Source organism: Neomonachus schauinslandi, chromosome 6 (assembly GCF_002201575.2).
Source record: "Neomonachus schauinslandi chromosome 6, ASM220157v2, whole genome shotgun sequence".
NCBI lineage: Eukaryota > Metazoa > Chordata > Mammalia > Carnivora > Phocidae > Neomonachus > Neomonachus schauinslandi.
Window position 1 is genome coordinate 134742329 of NC_058408.1, and position 16548 is coordinate 134758876.

The 16548-nt window shown below is 36.1% G+C and overlaps 1 protein-coding gene and 1 non-coding gene across 4 annotated transcripts in view; one reads left to right on the top strand and one right to left on the bottom strand.

Annotated features, from left to right (window-relative positions):
* The window catches only part of ADD3 (adducin 3), a 124200-nt gene that overhangs the window by 28622 nt on the left and 79030 nt on the right, over nucleotides 1–16548 (top strand). The window lies entirely within an intron of this gene.
* On the bottom strand, nucleotides 2178–2284 carry LOC123325136. The gene has a single exon (XR_006540246.1). It is a non-coding gene; the product is annotated as a U6 spliceosomal RNA (small nuclear RNA).

Sequence of the window (16548 nt, forward strand, 5' to 3'; positions counted from 1 at the left end):
TTTTTTTTTTTTTTTTTTTTTTTTTTTTTTTTTTTTTTTTTTTTAATGTTACAGCTAAATGTGGTTCTGGAATCATCCCTAGGTTGGAAAATTAGAAAGTTGTGTCATATTGTGAGTAATAGAAAATACTAAAAATATTCACTCTTCTAATTGTGAGCCAGTGCATAAATTCAGTTAAACTAAAAAAGTTTAGCCAGCCATGTTTCAGGTTTTGGGACGTATAATGTATAAATGTAGTCTCCTACCAGAAAAAGTTCTCTTACCATTAACTGCCAAACCAAACCATGAGATGATATTTTATTTTCAGTTGTATTTGGAAGACCTCATGTCTGTTAGCTTTGGCTTGCCATTTCCTGAATAACTAAAAATGGCATGTTTAATGCTAAGTAGTATTTATGACTAGACCGTCAAACCCCAAATGGATTTAAGGGAGTGATTCTTTTGTACCCAAATATAAAATAAACATTTTTTTTCCTTGCGTGTTATGTTAGCATGAGATCTTTACACTTACCCTTTTGTGGAACAAAAGGTAATTATCTCATCCATAGGGTTTCCTTTCTTCGGTGAGTCCATCTACTCAGGGCCCCCTTGATGCTAATAACTCTTCTTGGTTGATATTCTCTTTCCACCTCCATCCCCAACCCTACACTATCAGCATCCCATGTTTTAAAGGAGTTACAGGTAATAGGGAGTAGACTCACCTGAACAATCTTTATTCTAAAGGATATTACTTGGTGAGGAAGTCTAAAGATGAGTGATAATTCTCTACAAGAAAGCAACTGTTCAGCAACAGAAATGGGATCAGAAGCTTAAAAGCCAAGTGAGACCAGCTGACTAAACAGGAACTGCGCTTGTGATGCTGTCTCAGCTCCCTGCAATGGGACTGGCACTCTTGCTGCCAGTCATACATGATCCCTTTAGGCTAGTGGTTCTCTGACTTTAGTTGCTCCAGGAAGTACCTGGAGGGCTTGTTAAACCATTGATTGCTGGGCCACACGCTACACTTTCTAAAGCAGCAGGTGTGGAGTAAGGCCCAGTACTTTGCATTTCTAACAGGTTTCCAAGGTGCTGCTGCTGCTACTGTTTGTGTGAGACTAATTTTGATTACCATTGGTTTTTTTTTAGACTAGGAAATTGTTTGACTCTTCTTTTCCCTCCTGTCCATTTCTTCCCTCATGCTTCCGCCGTCCCCATCAAAGCCTGCCATTTTGTTACGGACTGTCCCAGAAGCCGCCTTTTCTTATTAGCTTTTCCTACACGATGTGAAACTTTTGCCAAGACTGAGAGGTGATTAATAGGCCAGCTTACCTGAAACATGACTGAACAAATTGCACTGGCGGGATTACACAGCACATACACAGTTTAACCAATTAATATATGTGTACTTGCACAGTAATTTTTAAATGGTTATCCATAATTAGTAGTTAACTGCAAATTTAAGTACTCATTCTTCCATTGTAGTATAAAGCAGATAATAGTTTTTTTTTTTAATAGAAAGAAGTAGCATGATTTTATTGAGATGTTCTAGTACAGTGTTGGACGATCTTAAAATCCTATATTCTAAACCAATACAAGTACTGCAAATAATACATTCCCGAATCTAGTGGGCATATAAACAAAGGCAGGTTCTAATAGGAGTATCTGCAAGTTGCTTAATACACTTTCAGTTGGAGGATGAGCAGCTTTGGTGTATGTGTATTTCTGTGCCTCTCTTTTTCAGCTAGATACACGTGAGTCCAGCCCCCATTCAGCAGAGCTGGACAGAAATGAGACATTTGGTGGTTTCGCTTAATGTTTGCACACAAGCAGCACAGGCTCTGCAAGTTCTGGGATCGGGCCGCTCCTGAGGCCACTTTCATCTTTCTTGAACTGAAACCATCACACAGTTGAGGTCTACACTGCCACTGTGTATGGCCAAGTCTAGTCAAATTAGGTAACATATCAGAACACTTGAAAACAAAAAGTGAGGTTAAAAGAGAGAATCAGTTGTTAAGTCAATAATGATAATGCAAATTTTTATCTGAAGATTATTTTGAAACTAGCTTTCTTAGACTCAATCTTAAGAGGAAATGATACATTTAAATCAACTTTTTTCAGTCATGTCAAGGTGTCTGCTCTTGTATGCCGAGGCTGTCTACCTGTGCGTGTTTGTAACTATGATAATGCAAATTTTTATCGAAAATATGGAATGCTTCACGAATCTGCATGTCATCCTTGCGCAGGGGCCATGCTAATCTTCTCTGTATCGTTCCAATTTTAGTATATGTGCTGCCGAAGCGAGCATGCAGATAATAGTTTTATAGCAAAGATTATATCATGGAGACATTTACATACCATGTTAAAGAATTTGGACTTTATTCTTCAATAATGGGTTGCCACTGAAGGATTTATAGGAAGTGGAATGATGTGGTCAGATTTGTTTTAAAAATCTCATTTTGGCAGCAATATTGAAAGTAGATGAAGGGATGAAGGGTTGAAGGCAAAAAAGATCATTATAGTATTCCCTGAGAGAGAGAGAGCGAACAAGTACCTAAAATAAACCAGTAATCCTAGGGATGGAGAGGAAGAAACTTCTACTTTCGGATGGAGAGGAAAAATAGCAAAATCAGAAGGAATTGGTTACTCTCTGGATGTGGGAGGTAAAAGTCTGGTTAAAAAAACTCCTAGGTTTTTGGCATAGAGAAAGAAAACTGGGATTGAAGATCTCTTCCCTCTCCATCCTCCTCCCCATTGAAGAATGTGTGGGTAATATGAGTTTGATTTTTTTTTTTTTTAACATGTAAAGGTTGAGAAACTTGCATAACAGTAGGAGATATAAAGTGAGCAGCTGGACATATATATCTGGAGCTACAAGCAAGAAGTTTGACAGGCCTGGAAATACAGATTTGTGAATTAGAAGAAATGATAGTTGAAGTTGTGGGAGGCAAATGAGGTTGTCCAAGGTGAGTGACAGAGTGAGAGAAGTATTCCAAGGATGGAACTTTATTGAATACCAAGGTATAAAATTGTTTTTTTTATAGTCACTTTCCAGACTAAGAAAATTCCAGTGTAGGCATTCATTCTAATCCCAGCGCTGTTTAAGATTATATTGATTGAAGTTCCAGGACTCCTGTGTGACTGAACAAATCACTTCATCTCTGAGCCTAAATTTGTTCTTCTATAAAATGAGGGGGGGTGGTTCAAAACGATTCTCAAGCTTTTTGCTGCTGGATTACGTATAACATAGGGAATTCACATGCACAGCATATTTCCATGGCTGTGCTCTGAATTATGGGCTCTTTCTGTCTCTGTGATACAAGAAATGCAAGGAAATGAAAGTTATGTTAATATAAAGGTAATTATGGGACTGTTCCATTAGGTATTTCAAAAAAGATATTTCACAAACTTGGGTACTTAATCACAAAATTAGTTACTTGTGATAGATACCTCACAGCTGATAGGCATGTACCCATAAAACCAGACTTAAAACCCCCAATCTAGTTAGATCACTTCCTAAACTTTTGGAGTCACAGGCCACTTTGAGAATCTGATGAAAGCTATGGATTCACCCAAAATACACATATAGTTTATTTTTTTTAGGTTTTTTTTTTTTAAGATTTTATTTATTTATTTGACAGACACAGACACAGCGAGAGCAGGAACACAAGCACGGGGAGTGGGAGAGGGAGAAGCAGGCTTCCCGCAGAGCAGGGAGCCTGATGCAGGGCTCGATCCCAGGACCCTGGGATCATGACCTGAGCTGAAGGCAGACGCTTAACGACTGAGCCACCCAGGTGCCCCTAGTTTATTTTTAATTTGAGAGATCCCAAATTAATTTTTCTGAAGTTTATCTGTGGACTCTCTTGGGATTCATGGACCTTCTATTAAATTTCTTATGTAAAAGTCCTCGAAGATTTTGACTTTATGTGTTGCAAAAAGAGGTCTCATTCTTTGGAAATGTACTTTGTGAGTAGGTAGTTGTAGGTAAGGAATTCCGTAGTAGTTTATAAATAGTATTGTCTTTTTAAAGGCATTATTGTTTATGTCAGAGCTTGCGATAATTAAAAAACAGCTTCCTATTCTGTGGACAAGCACATTAACATTAAGAAAAATACGATGATTTAAAACACAACTGTATTAAATAACAGTTATTTTAAACTAACATTCTATATTCTTGGGAGGGAAGCAGTGAGGGCGGTGGTGGTAAGGCAGCCAGAAGGAGACAAAGAGCACAGGCATTCAGGAGGTTTGACTCTAGTGCAAAAGTGTTTTTGTTCATGGCAGTGTGTTTGTGAAAGTCAGTCTTGCCCAAATGACTTGGAAGTGTTTATCGAGGTATATGTTAGGTGAGCTGAGAAATAATCCTATAAATCATTTTACAAAAAACCCTCATGCTTTAAAAAGAGAAAATACAATTCATTTCAATTAAAATACTATTTCTTAAATCAGAAAATATTCTGGAATAACATGGAATGTGGATTTTAGTTTAGAATTAGCACACTAATATAATCTTTTTAAATTTTTTTATTTTTAGATTTTATTTATTTGAGAGAGAGAGAGACAGAGATAATGAGAGAGAGCACAAGTGGGGAGGAGAGGGAGAAGCAGGCTCCCCACAGATCGAGGAGCCTGACGCGGGGCTCGATCCCAGGACCCCCGGGATCATGACCTGAGCCGAAGGCAGACGCATAACCGACTGAGCCACCCAGGCACCCCGATAATAATAATCTTATAACTGAGTTTGCTTTGGTACTTTTTTTTTCACTTCTTAGACTCAGGAGCCAAATCTAATTCTCCTGATAATTACAAATAAGTACTACTTCAACAATTTCCATCATCCAGTTATTTCAAAAGAAAGCTTCTACTAATGATGAAATAATTTGATATTTTATTTTTATCTCTAAAATTATACTAGAGATTTTAAATTAATGTTAATCTAAACTAGCTATTAAAATTTTGAGAAAGTAGGGCACCTGGGTGGCTCAGCCGTTAAGCGTCTGCCTTCGGCTCTGGTCATGATCCCAGGGTCCTGGGATCGAGTCCCACATCTGGCTCCCTGCTTGGTGGGAAGCCTGCTTCTCCCTCCCCCATTCTCCCTGCTTGTGTTCCCTCTCTTGCTGTCTCTTTCTATGTTAAAAAAAAAATAAAATCTTTAAAAAAAAAAAAAAGACTAAAAAAAAAAATGAGAAAGTAGAATACATATTTTACTTCAGAGTTTTAATAGGTCAACTTTTATTTTATTTTTCATGAATTGTCATGTATTTTAGCTTTTTGGCATGCATTGGGCCAGTAATGATTAATCTTGGTTCAGTGGTCAAGAATGTTGATTTAAAAAACTTATTTTCGGGCTGTGGAATAGCCTAGGGGAAGACATAGTGATTTTGTTTACATTTGAATTGTGTGCTGGAGACCTTAGTCTGTGTGGTTGTTGGGCCAGTCCACTTTTCAGTTGAACTGCTTGCACTTTACAGGTGGATTTCTCTTTCCGCTCTTCTTCCTTTTTTCTCTTGTAGTACCTGTAACTTTACTTGAGGTAGTCTTAGCCTTTAAATCCAGGTGAGTTGGTTTGTTTTGTTTTGTTTTTTTCCTGAAATAATTGTAAGCATTGAAAATAGGATGAATGTATCATCAAACTTTTTTGATATTTTAAAATCAGGTAATAGGAACTCTTCAAATTTGCACATTTATATTTTTGAGAAAATGAGTATTTTTTTAGTTATATATGAGTTTTTAAAGAAAATTGTAACATTATCATGTAAAGAAATTGATTTCCCCCCCCTTTAGTTTTTTCTAATTACCCTACTTATTTTTTAAGTATAGCTAGTCTTTTTCTTAGGGCTTTACTGTGTAAGTTGCATTTGAATGTTTCTAGATATTTGACTCACTCATTTGCTGTTACTCCACTTTTATAGTTAAAATTACCCAGTCTACTTTTTTATTTTTATGTTGCAACCAAGGATGAATAGCTCAGGAAGAACAACATGGTAAAAAGAATATACCTTTCTTTGAGGGGGAAGAAAATACCACGTTTGAAACCATAAGTTTTCACTAAGTTTTCCCAAGAGTAGATTGGGAAATTTTAAGATTCACATTAATCCCTTGAAACTAAGATGCTATTTTCAGGTTATTATATAGGAGTTCTAAATTCTTCATTCAATAAATATTTTAATTCTTGCTGGTACTAAACAGGAGAGGGAGGATACAAAGATAAATCAGAAATAGATCTTCTCAAGGAATGTTGTATCACTTGGGGAAGATATGCTGTGTACTATAAAGTACAAAGCGGTAAGAAGGTACAGATCAGGGGCTGTGGTAACTCAAGAGGAAGGACTGATTATTTTTGGTTTGGGAAGAAAGAGAATTAGGGAAGATATTCTTATGAGTCTGGTATGATGAAATTTGTTAAACAGTAGGAAAGGGAAACTTCTGGTTATATAAATTAATTTTATAGTTTGTCCTATGGGAAACCTCATGTGAGAATTTATGATTTGTATTATTGTATCTTCTGGCCTATTAGACCATTGGCTCCTTCACAGTAAGAGTCATATATTTTATATTTGTTTTTACAGAACTTCATACTTGATTGATGTATTTTGCATGTATTTTTATATTTTATTTTTATACTTACATATTTTTGTATTTATGTTTTATATGTATTATTGCATGATATTTGCATGTATTATTGCATGAATTTAGAGAATGAACCAGCAAGGAACCCAGAAATTTCCACTGAATCAGACAAGTATTTCTTTTTTTTTTTTTTTTAAAGATTTATTTATTTATTTGAGAGAGCGAGAATGAGAGAGAGTACATGAGAGGGGAGAGGGTCAGAGGGAGAAGCAGGCTCCTCGCTGAGCAGGGAGCCTGATGCGGGACTCGATCCCGGGACTCCAGGATCATGACCTGAGCCGAAGGCAGTTGCTTAACCAACTGAGCCACCCAGGCGCCCCAGACAAGTATTTCATGTAGTTTTATGTTGTAGTCTGACAAAGATGCTGCCCTCTGTAACATGAGCTTCAAAACATTAAAAATATTCACAGAACATCCCTAGTTGATAGGTAATACTAATGAAATTTTTATTTCAGGGATAGTAATGTCATGGAGAGGGGAAAAAATATACTCCTTCACAATAAAATTGTAAACTACAGAAGTAATAATACATCAGAACAGTAAGCAGTGAAGTCTTCAGATTTTTTCCATGATATTAAGAAAATAATGACTTCTTAATTAAAAAATGGAAAATGATTGTTATTTATACTTTGGAACTAGATAACCTTACTTATCAAATGCTATTTCTAAAAATGCTGTACTTACAGTACTCGTGTGTGTGGGGGCGGGTGGCATAGTTATGTCTCAAAGTAGTTTACTATGTGCATTTGGTGAGAATTGGATTTTGACTGCAGTCTTCCAATGGAAGCCTACTGTAAAGCACTCTCTGGCCAGAGGAAGAGCACAAGGAGATAACAGATTGCTTTCCTTGAGGACTTTTTCCAGCATACAGAGTTTGAAATATAGTGCTGATGTTGATGTTTCCACCAGGACTTTGTTCCTAATGGTGAAAGTATAGATTGTTTTAGGGTCATTTTGTTGCTACTTAGCATTTTTGAACTATTAGTTATATCAAGAATCTGTATAAATTCTATCTATTTATATAATTCTAGAGATGAGGGATCAAAAGCTATGAAGAACACGAACTCCTGTCTAAAGTGAAGTTTTTATGTATTGGTTAATTGGAAAGCTGTAATTATAAGAGCATGGGATTCAAATCTAGTGGTTACTTGGTGATACAGGTCTCAAGGGTCATGTTTTCCTAATGCACCAGAATAATAAGGATAGCTAGTTCACAGTAGCTAACTGTGTTGTTCATTATTCTTTAGTATTTACCTTTAGGGCAGTATTGAGAGTCTTCCTATTGATAGATCATTTATCTGTTTAAAACTGACATAGATAACTTACAATCTAAAAAGGACATTTACCAAATTAACACACTTTTTGTAACCTTGTAAGTAATATTGGGCTTAGACAGTTTTGTGTAATAAAGTTGTAGGACTTGGATTCTATTACATGACCTTGGGCAAGTCACTTGGCTAACTTAGCCTTAAGTTGGTCATCTATAAATGCAAACTGTAACACAGAATTACTGCATACAGTTGTCATGTCAAATGAGTTTTGGTGGTTCTTAGGGAGATACGTTAGGATCAAATTCTAACATTTTACAAGTCTATGTATCTGGGTCCCATTCCATTCTAAATCAGAATATCTGTGGGTAGAGGCCTAGATAGTTTTTATATGGATCCATGGTTAAGAACCATTTTACAAATGAAAATTTGTACAAACCCTATCTTATAATATTTATTCTTCTTTGAATCTTAAATTTGTATTTTGGAGCCAATGGAGGGAAACTCTTGTTATGCTACATATTGTTGATCTTTGGGAAAATCAGAAAAGACAACCATAGGAAAAAGACTCAGTTGCGGAGCAAAAAGTTAATGAGATAGCCTCTTAGAAGCAGAAATGAAAAAACAATTTAAATTCCAGTGATTTATCCCTGAAAAAGTAGTTTTGTGTGATCCCCAAAGAACATCTTGGGAGTATCTTGGGGTAGTAAGGTAAAAATGAGTATGTTTTAAAATTATATTCAGCTAATGAGAACTACCACCCCATTTGAAACAAACATTTTACAAAAATATTTACCTAAGTATGATACTTACAAACCTATTAAAATACTTAAGAAGGATATGAAATATATTGTCTCAAGTCCTTTTACTGCTTTCAAAAATATCTCTGGATGATATGGAGTATGAGTCCCCTCATATGTTAGCAGGCGTATAAGTTGGTATATACACTTTGGAGAGCAATTTGGCACTATCAAAATTAATAGTGTCCCAGAAATTAACCCTCGCATGTATGGTCGACTTTTGACAAGAGTGCCAGTATCATTTTATAAGTAAAGGACAATATTTTTCAACAAATGGTACTGAGAAAACTGGATCTCCTCGAGCAGAAGAATGAAGTAAACCCTTAGACCATGCAGTAGTCCCGACCCCCACCCCTTACTCACTTTTGCTTTCCGGGGTTTTAGGTTATGGTCAACCATAGTCCAGAAGCAAATGATCCTCCTGGCATATGGTGAGAAGATCAGCAGTAGGCTAATACTATGGCTCATTGCCTACATCATTCACTTCATTTCTTCACATCATGTAGGCATTTTATCATCTCACATCATCACCAGAAGAATAAATACAGTAGACTAGTACAATATTTTTGAAAGAGAGTGAGAGACCACAGTCATGTAACTTTTATTACAGTATATTATAATTGTTTTATTAGTAAATTGATACTCTTACTGTGTCTAATTTATAAATTGAATTTTATCATAGGTGTATATGTATAGGAAAAAGCATAGTACATATAAGGTTCAATACTATCTGCAATTTCAGGCATCCACTGGAATGTATCCCCCACAGATAAATGGAGACTACTATATATAAAAAATAACTGAAAATGAACCAAAGACCTAAACTAAGAACTAAAACCATAACACTCTTCAAAGAAGCCAGGGGAGGAGATCTTGATGACACTGGATTTGGTGGTGATTTCTTGGATATGACACCAAAAGCACAGACAACAGAAGAAAAAAATAGATACATTGGACTTTATAAAAATGAACTTTTGTACTGTCAAGAGTGAAATATTTGCAGGATGGGAGAAGATATTTGCAAATTATATATCTGATAAGTAATCAATATCCAGAATATGTGAAGAACTATAACTCAAGAAAACCCAATTTAAAAATGGGACTCGAAAAGACATTTTTCCAAAGAATATACACAAATGGCCAATAAACACATGAAAAGATGCTCAACATCGCTAATCATTAGGGAAGTGCAAATCGAAACCATGAGATACCACTTCATGCCCATTAAGATGGCTGTTATCAAAACGGTAAATAACATTTGTTGGTGAGGATGTGGAAAAATTGGAAATTGCTGGTGAGAATGTAAAATGATACAGCTGCTGTCAAAAACAGTTTGTTCCTCAGAAACTTAAACATAAAATTACCATATGATCCAGCAATTCCACTTCTAGGTATATATCCTAAAGAATTGAAAGCAGGGATTCAAACAGAAACTTGTACACCAGTATTCATAGCAGCATTATTCACCGTGGCCAAAGGATGGAAGCAACTCAGTGTGCATTGACAGATAAATGGATAAACAAATCTGATACATACATACAATGGAATATAAATCAGCCTTTAAGAGGAATGAAATTCTGATACATGCTACAACCTGGATAAACCTTGAAAACAATATGCTAAGAGAAATAAGCCAGATACAGAAGGACAGATATTGTACATATATCTAGAATAGGCAAACTCATAGTGACAAAGTATAATAGAAATTACCAGGGACTGGGGGGGGGGGGGGGACAGGAAATAGGAGTTATTAATGTGTATAGTTTCTGTTTAGGATGATGAAAATGTTTGAAAGTGGGTAGTAGTGATGGTTGCACAGTGTTGTAGATTCAACACGGTGAATGTATATAATGCCATTGAATTATACAGTTAAATGGTTAAAATGATAAATTTTATGTATATTTTATCACAATAAAAAACTATTTTTTATAATCTTTGATCTGACAATCCCACTTCTGAGGATTTCTCAGAGATAGACTAACAAATACATGCAGAGAAGTATATTCAAAGATAATTGGTGCAGCATTATGAAAGAAAAAAGTATGTAAAATATGAATGCCTATTATGGGGGAATGTAAAAAATGATATCCATAAAATGGATTACTGTGCAACCATTTAAAAATAGGTAGATCTATACATTCTGAAATAGAATAGACTCTAAGATATGCTGTAAAGTGGAACAAAGCAAGATGTAGAGAGCATGCATTCTATAATTTTTATAAAAATGGGCAAGAAGAGATATATGGAAAGAATCACAAGAAAGTGGCAAAAGTAGTTTATTCTAGAAAGGGGTGCAAAGTTAGAAGGAAGACTAACTTCATTGTGTATACTCCTTAATACAATTTGACCTTTTTTTGTACCTTAAGATGTTTCACCATATGCAACATTATTTATAAGTAAACAAAAAAAATTTAAAATACACCAACAGTGTGTTTTTATAGAGAGATCTTTTATATAACCTCTTTATCAGTCTGGAAAATGAGTAAGAGCTAAGGCCACCTCCCTCTTAAGGAAAACAGGAAAGAATCACTGCTCATAGACTATCTGCTTCATTCTAATGGACTGTGATATCAAATGTATAGGGTAAAACATTAACTTCCTGAGGCAGGTTAAAGTGCAGGCTCCTTCTTTGCATAAGTATACCATGGCTATTTTGACAAATAGCTTATATTAAAAACAAATGAATGGTTATCTTTTTTAGCTTAAAAAGCATTTCAGATGTCATATGTATATTTGATAATAAAGTGACAGTGATTCAAATGAAAGGGACTATATTAGTTAGGATCCTCCAGAGGAACAACCAATAGAATTACTTGTCTGTCTGTCTCTATCAAAAGAGATTTATTGTGAGGAATTGGCTCATGTGATTATGGAGGCTGAGAAGTCCCATGATCTGCCATCTGCAAGCCAGAGACCCAGGAAATCTGGTGGTATAATTCAAAGTCTGAAATCTTGAGAACCAGGAGAGCCAGTGGTGTAAATCCCGGGCCAGGGGCAGGAGATGAGATGAAATGTTCCAGCTTAAAGAGGTAGAAAAACGTGAATTCCTCCTTCCTCTGTTTTTTGTTCTGTGCAGGCCTTCAAAAGATTACATGATGCTCATCCACACTGGAGAGGGCAGTATACTTAATCCACCAGCTCAAGTGCTAATCTCATCCAGAGACCTCTTCACAGACACACCTCTAAGTAACGTTTAATCTGGGCAATCTATGGCCAGTCAAATTGACATGTAAAATTAACAGAAGCACTAGGGCCCTTTCAGAGGCAGTGTTACTGGAGAAGTTGAAGTAGAAAAGAGGAATTTCCTTAGAGCTTAAAGAAACCATTGTTCAAATATAGCACAGCAACAACCATATTGTAAGGATGTATATAGCATATTCTGTTGAGTTAACAAATGAGACTAATATTCTGAGGTGGGCGAAATATCTAGTTTAGAAAATGAAAAAAGCACATGGGAATAACTGCAAGTACAATAGGAAAGGTAGAGTTTGTGCTTTTGCTAGTGAGCAACTCTACTTTTCCAGTAGTACAGTAAATACAGTCCGGATCATAGCAGAAGGGGGGGGAAAAACTCAACAATTTACCATACCACAGTGATCATTCTACATTTTTGCATTTACTTCAGTGGTAGTAAAAAGGATGCTTTTAGATTTACTTTAAAGTAGATGAATTTAAATAATGCCAATTTCTGCTTGAGTTTAATGTGATTTCTTTTGTAGCAAGTTATAATGGCACATAATATAGCTTTTCACTTTTTTTTTTTTAAGATTTTATTTATTTATTTGAGAGAGAGAGGATGAGAGACAGCACGAGAGGGAGGAGGGTCAGAGGGAGAAGCACACTCCCTGCCGAGCAGGGAGCCTGATGTGGGACTCGATCCAGAGACTCCAGGATCACGACCTGAGCCGAAGGCAGTTGCTTAACCAACTGAGCCACCCAGGCACCCAGCTTTTCACTTTTTAATGAGCATTTCTCAGTATATCAACTGTCCATGTGGATTCTTTAAGGTCACTGTTGGGTGTTTAGATATATTTTATGTCTGTATTTCTAGTAATACTCTTAAAATCTAGTACATATACTCTAATACCCCAGACTGTTCTTTTTCTGTATGTAAACTTAAAGTAGTATAGTTTATGTCACAGAATGTACTTCAGTTATTCATCTGTTTTTATAGCTTGATTTCTTGTTACTGTTTTTAACTAAACTAAAAAAAAAAAAAACCCCACCCAGTAATTAGAACTAAAAAACCAAAACAAACAAAAACCACTTAGTAATGAAATTAGCAGTCTAATCTTGCTGTGAAGTTAATAGAACCACTGATTCCTTTTCCTTAAGCATTAATGTTTTCACTGAGTATAGAAATAAGAGTGGGTGAGATTCCCCTGGAACAGAAGTTGTAAATGAAACATTAATTCTAATTTACACACTGTTGAGGAGACTGTTAATAAGTTCAAATTTCATTGAAGGCAGTTTGTCAATATCTATCAGACTAAATGTGCTTACCCTTTGACCCATCAATTATATTTCCAGGAATTTACCTTACATTTTACTTCCAAAAAATGTGCATATGGATACGGCTACATCATATGTATAGGGATAATTATCATTGAAGAGTTGGTTTAAAAAAAAAAAACAAACCGAAAATGGGGGATGACTATACACTGTAGGCATTGAAGAATGACCTCATTCTGTGTATAAGGACTTAGAATAAAATATCCACTATAAAATTGTTAATTTAAAAACTAAGGTGTAGAACAGAATATGTAATGCAAGGAGGCTTTTTTTTTTTTAAAGTTTATTTATTTGACAGAGTGAGAGAGCATGTGCGCACAAGCAGGGGAAGTGGCAGGCAGAGGGAGAAGAGGAAAAGGGGAGGGAGAAGCAGGCTCCCCATAAGCCTGGGATCGAGTCCCGCATCGGGCTCCCTGCTTGGCGGGGAGCCTGCTTCTCCCTCTCCCACTCCCCCTGCTTGTGTTCCCTCTCTCGCTGTCTCTGTCAAATAAATAAATAAAATCTTTAAAAAAAAAAAAAATGTACTTCTGGAGAGTGGTATGTAAATATGAATGTGTATTATTTTTATAATTATCAGAAATCAAGAGTAACATCAAGATTAAGAGCTGTAAACTTAGTCACAAAATATTTTAATACTGCCAGATAATGCTAGCATTATATGTGTTTAATGGATGGAGCACTGGGTTTTGAGTTAGAAGTAATAGAAGTAATAATAGAATAGGACTAGCTCAAGACCTTGGAAGGAAGCTAATCTTTTAGGAGCCAATATTTTTTTTTTTTTTTAAGATTTTATTTATTTATTTGAGAGCGACCACAGAGGGAGAGGGAGAAGCAGGCTCCCCGCTGAGCAGGAAGCCCAATGCGGGGCTCGATCCCGATCCCAGGACCCTGGGATCATGACCTGAGCTAAGGGCAGACACTTAACCGACTGAGCCACCCAGGCGCCCCACAATATTCTTGTTTTTAAATCCACATAAAGTATTTAGCATCTAGTGAGTGCCCAGTGATACTAACTGTTGTTACAGTGCTGCTGAAATCTTCCTTGATTGACATAAACTGGAAAAAATACCAAAAGGACGAGAAACAGGAATAAGCTATGGTGATTAAACAACCAAGGAGATGTACTCACAATATTTGACCGAACTGCTGAACTTCTTGCCCAAGTGTTCTGAATTATTTTGGTATGGTGTGGATATAGAAAATAGTGGTAAATCATTCTTTTCATAGACCACTTAGCTGCTTATCACAATTAACCTTAATTTCAGAAATACGACATGTGTTATTTCTTGAACATTAAATATGTATATGTTAAGTGCTGAATATAGTGTTGTGTATTTGGCAGAGTCATCAGAAATCTGGGTTGCCTCCAAGTGTCCACTAACAGATGAATGGATAAGCAAAATGTATATATGTACATGGAATATTCATCAGCCTTAAAAAGGGAGGGAATTCTAACATACTCGAAACTTGGGAACATGCTCAATGAAATAAGCCAGTCACAAAAAGACAAAAACTATAATGATTCCACTTATATGATATACTTCAAGTAATCAAAACTGTAGAGACAGAAAGTAGAATGGTGGTTGCCAGAGACTGGGGCAGGGATAATTGAGTAGTTGCTATTTAATAGGTACAGAGTTTCAGTTTTACAAGATGAGAAGAGCTGTGGAGATGGATAGTAGTGATGGTTGCACAGCATTATGAATGTGTTTAATGCAGTGAACTGTATACACACAAATTTGGTCAAGATGGTCAATTTTATGTTACATGTATTTTATCACAGTAGAACAAAACTGAAAAAAGGGATTGCCAAATTTCACAATATAAGTTACTGAAAGGATAGTACTAAGGTCCAGAGTCTTTATAAATATTTACAATATTAAGAACTTACTGTTTTTCCATGAGTTTTCATATTACAAGTTTAAGAAAAGCCCAAATTAACAAAACCAAGAAGCTAAAAGTTTAAGTGACTGAAGTATGGCAGCTCACCTGCCTAAGAATAAAGAGGCAGATGTCAGAACACTTGGATTCCAGCAGCCATCAAAAAAAATGAAATCTTGGGGCGCCTGGGTGGCTCAGTCGTTAAGCGTCTGCCTTCGGCTCAGGTCATGATCCCAGGGTCCTGGGATCGAGCCCCGCATCAGGCTCCCTGCTCCAAGGGAAGCCTGCTTCTCCCTCTCCCACTCCCCCTGCTTGTGTTCCCTCTCTTGCTGTCTCTCTCTCTGTCAAATAAGAAGTAAATAAAATCTTTAAAAAAAAAAAAAAAGGAAAAGATTAAAGTTAAAAAAAAAAATGAAATCTTGCCATTTGCAACGATTTGGATAGAACCAGAGGGTATTATGCTAAGTGAAATAAGTCCATCAGAGAAAGACAATTATCATATGATCTCACTGATACGCAGAATTTAAGAAACAAGGCAGAGGATCATTGGGGAAGAGAGGAAAAAATAAAAAAAGATGAAACCAGAGAGGGAGACAAACCATAAGGGACTCTTAATCTCAGGAAACAAACTGAGGGTTGCTGGAGTGGTGGGGGGTGGGGGATGGGGTGGCTGAGTGATGGACATTGGGGAAGGTATGTATTGCGGTGAGCCCTGGGTGTTGTGTAAGACTGATGAATCACAGACCTGTACCCCTGAAACAAATAATACATTATATGTTAATTAAAAAAAAAAATTTTGGATTCCAGTCCCAATTCTGCCATTTACTAACTCTGTGTCTTTGATGGATTTTAGTCTGTATAATGGAGGTATAATTTTACAGAGTTGTTTTGAGCATAAAATGAAATAATAGATAGAAAAGTGTATTGTAGCCTAGAAGGCACTATACACCTAGAAGGAGCTATATAATCATTTTCTAATCTAGACTTCCTTTGCACAGTATGTTTCATTAGATGACATTAAAGCTTCTCGTGCCAATTTTCTTAATGGAATGAGACTGTAATGGTAAAATGGAACACTTACTGTAAATCCATGCTAACCACTATGAAAGCTTTGGGCCTAACTGAACATGCAGACTAATATAATGCCTGTGGTAGTGTATATGAGCTTATGACCTGAAGACTGTTAAATTGCAAACAGATTTTTATCAGTACGTGAAGACATTAATCCCAAATCACATCACAATTGCAGATGTTCTTAGTGAGATGACTAGCTGCACAACTGTCACCTTCCCCCAGTTCCAACGTTTAGGGTTGGAAGGGAAGCCTTAATCCTTGAGCTGACATAATTCAAGAAGAGTTCTGATGAACCTCAAATGTATGCAATATGTAGTTCCATGAATAAGTTGCATATCTAAGTTACTTCCATTTTGCATATGTAAACTTTCTGTTCCTTGATTGAAATGTTTTCTAAACAATTG